Raw genomic sequence first — 3,932 nt, 5'->3', positions numbered from 1 at the left:
CAGTAGGTTTCTTTTATGTACAAGTGTAACACAGATTATGGTTTGGTTTTGAACATTCTGTGTGAGTTTACTGCCATCAGAAGTTCCTGGGGCACCCAGCTGGCTCAGATGGTGCAGCACGCAGCTCGAGATCTTGGGGTTGTGAGTTTGAGCCCCAAGTTGGGTGTAGAGATTACTTAAAACTAAAAATTAAAAAAAAAAAAAAAAGTTCTTCAAACAACTGTCAACCAGTAGCCATCACATGGTCCAGCGCAGAATGATGCATAAAGGAAGTACAAAGTAAGTCCCACGTGAGAAGCTTCTGGCCCACGAGATAAAACAGAGACCCGTATGCCTATTGGTCTTAAAGGTATGAGCCCAAGCCTTATTTTGCTTCCTGGAGCATAATCTTAAGCAAATGAACCCGGGTTTTCTTTGTCTACTCCTGACCCTTGTACTTTACCACTGACCTTATCTTTAATTAACTGCCTTTATATACACAATTCAAATACACCCCTATGGCTTATAGTCCTTCCTGCCTTCTAATGCAGTTCCCTCTCCCCCACTGGACCTTTTCAGCTCTGGGGGAAAAGGTTTCTTGGAGAATTTGGATCCCCAAGAGTGCTGGCACTAACCTAACACATAGTAAGCACTCCGAAGACGGCTGTCAAATGAACGCTTGACTCGGCCATGTCTGCCTGAGTCTATATAACCAGGCGGAGATCAGACAGCTGAGACAGTGACTAACACTGGCTTCCAGGGTGAGCTCACTATTTGTTTGCTTGTGTTTTAGATTTTAGAGGTGCTGTGGGTTTCCTCTTAGAAACAAAAACATGACTTCCTCACTTTAAGGCACTGTTGCCTATATTTGAACATGTGAATCAGGACATGCCCTTTTCTACAGATGGTTTCTGCAAGTTTTCCTCTGTCAGAGCTGGAGGAAACACCACATGTTTAACTGCTTCCTCTAGCATCGTAAGAATCACAAGGAAAAGCGAAAGTGTTGAAATTAACTTAATTAGCAGACACAAAGAAAGAGCTGTGTACAGTGTGGGTCCTGCTGCCTGAGCAGGGAGAAGGCTGCCCAGGGTCCCGCCTTATGAATACCGGGCTCAGTGCCGGACATTTGACTCCTTGGCTTTACAAAGGGAGGGATGGCAATAAGCAGAATTAAAGTTAAAGTACCATGAACCCCTTGTGATTAAGAGCTTACTCCAAGCAAATGAGTTTCCACAGAGCAAGGAAAAATCAAACAGTAGTTCGCAAAAGGATATGGCATCAGAAGGATCCTAGGAACAACCTAACCACCCCCATTCAACACACAGGGAGCTTCCTGGAAGCCGTGTTAAGAAAGGGCCAAGGCAGCCACATTCGTTGTTGGTGCAGGTGGGGGGTGAAATGGATTGAGGAACGGCATGTGCGGGCCCGTTCTAGCTAATCTGTGCCCTTTTTGCTCAGGCTCTTCCAACATTTTTCAGTGCATGACTTACATGTTATCTGGGGAACTGGGGGAGGGATACTCATTCCTTTAATAAAAACTGAATACCTACTATGTGTTAGGCAATCACTAAGCCCTGGAAATTCCAATATGAGTAAGAAAGTCCCTCCCCCAAACATATCACGGTGTCCCAAATATCAGAGATAGACACAGTCATGTCCTCATCCTGAAAGGAGCCCTCCATCAATCATCTGGGATGCTGCCAAGCCCAGTGTTGTTTGTAAAGTGTTTCTGGAACTCTAAGACGTGAGACGTGATGCAAATGGCCAAGGCCTCAGACCCAAACACGCAGAGACTTCGACAATAATACCAATAACATGTGAGTGCTCGCTGGGTGCCGGACCCCACCGTAAGCACTTTACGTGCACCTTCTCACTTCATCCTCCCTCCAACCCAAACAGACAGGTGCTGTTATTCCCATTTTACAGATAAGGACACAGGCTCAGAGGTCCAGTGACTCCTACGGTAAAGTGATGGAGCCAGGATACGGGAGAGAAGGGGCAAGGTCAGGATAGAGAAGTCACAGGAAACGAAGGTTAAAACGAGAAGACGCGGGAACGAGGATTAGCCGTCGGTCTCCTGCCGTAAGGGAAGACAGCTCTGCAAAGGACTGAAAGGGCTGGAGGGGGAAGGGGCCAATATGGGTCCCCAGAAGGTCCACTGTGTCAGATCCTGAACGCAGGAAAACTGGTACTGGACCCTGTCATGGCACAGGAGCTCTGGAAGGCCCATAGAGTGCGCAATGCCTCTCAATGTGGAAACTGAGGCCAGATAGGAGAAATGGCTCCAAAATGTCAGACAGAAGAGAGCACAAGTCTCCCTACATCCAGACTACTGCTTCAGCTGCCTAGCAGCCACGCATCCTCCTGCTAACAGGACCCTAAGTTTCCTCTCTGAAACCCCCAGCCGGACCCCGTGTCTCACCGAGGCTCCTGCTGCGGCTGCCATCGCACAGATCCCACAGACTGTGCAGGGGGGAGGGGGGGGGCTTAAACAACAAACGTTTCTTTCTTATAGTTCTGGGAGCTGCAAGTCCACGACCAAGGCAGCAGCAGATCTCGCGTCTGGTGACAACCTGCTTCCCGGCCTGCAGTGCCACCCTCTCGTGGTGTCCTCACAAGGGGAAGGGGCCTGAACTCTTCTGTGTCTCTTCTTCTAAGGGTGCTATCTTCTTCAGGAGGGCTCCCTGCTCCTGACCCAATGACACCCCCGAAGGGCTCATCCCCAAATACCATCCCACCGGGGATGAGGGCTTTAAGGTCTGAATTTTACGGGGACCAAAGCACACGGTTCATAATAACCCCCATCTCCAGACTAAGCAAGGGTGAAGGTTACACGCCAGACCACACAACCATCCAGCATGAATCAGAGGCTTTTCGGCCTTTAGAGCCGGCGGCCGTGGGGCTTCCCCAGCCATCACCAGCAGGAAGAAAGCTGGTCTGCATCCTCCGAAAGGAGCAGGAATCAGAGGGGAGGGAAACTAGGTCCAAGGGATGTGGTTTCAGCCTGTATGTCCCGCTGTGCTTGGCCTTTCATCAGTCACGGCTCCTTTTTTGTTTTTGTTTTGTTTTGTTTTTCACCTCTGCCCTAACGGCAGGGATACCTCCCGGCTGCTGAGCGGCCCAGAGGAGGGCCCCGCGCACCGCCTCCACCGGCGCCCGGCGCCCGGCCGGCGCTCACATCGGAGCCGCTACTAGGTTGGCTACACCTGCAGCCGGCTTTTCGGTCACTGGCCACAGCAGAGTCTGAACAAAGCAGTGGCCTGTTACCGCTACCAAACCACGGACTCACAAAATCGCATGTTTGGCGGACTTCTCTCCTGAGAAGGTCTGCGTGCTCAAGGGGACGTTTCACCGTTTCACCTAGACACCGGTCTCCACGCCCCAGGCCCAGGCGGGCACGCGGCTCTCCGGCCGCCTCGGGTCACCACAGTGCCGCCCCCCGCCCCAGGGCCCCTCCTGACCGCCCCCTCCTCGCCTGACGTCCTGAGAACGCGCGGCTGGCGGGCAGGTCCTGGGGAAGGCGGGCCGGAGTCTGAGGTACCACCGGCCGGGTCCTAAAGAGCGACGGGCCGGGTCCTGGGGGGCTGCAGGCAGGTCCTCAGGGGCGGCGGGCCGGAGCCTGAGGTACGACGGGCTGGGTCCTAAAGAGCGAGGGACCGGGTCCTGGGGAGCGCCGGGGGTCTCGGGGAGCGGCGGTGTGGGGGGGGTGGGTCCTGGGGGCGACTGAGGTCTGCGGGTCTGCGCGGTTCGCTCCCAGGAGCGCGCAGAAACCTCGTCGCACCCGACAGCCGCCTCACCTACTCCACCGCGACCCCGGAAGTGGGTGGGCGCGCGACCCCCAGGCGGGCCTGTGATGCGGTGCGCCGCAGCCAATCGCGTGCGCCCGGCCTTGCGTCACGGCGAGGCCGGCCAATGGGCGCGGGTCTGACTGCCGCTTCCTGCCCGCCCGCTCT

This window comes from Panthera leo, chromosome E3 (assembly GCF_018350215.1).
Source record: "Panthera leo isolate Ple1 chromosome E3, P.leo_Ple1_pat1.1, whole genome shotgun sequence".
NCBI lineage: Eukaryota > Metazoa > Chordata > Mammalia > Carnivora > Felidae > Panthera > Panthera leo.
This window is presented reverse-complemented; position numbering follows the sequence as displayed.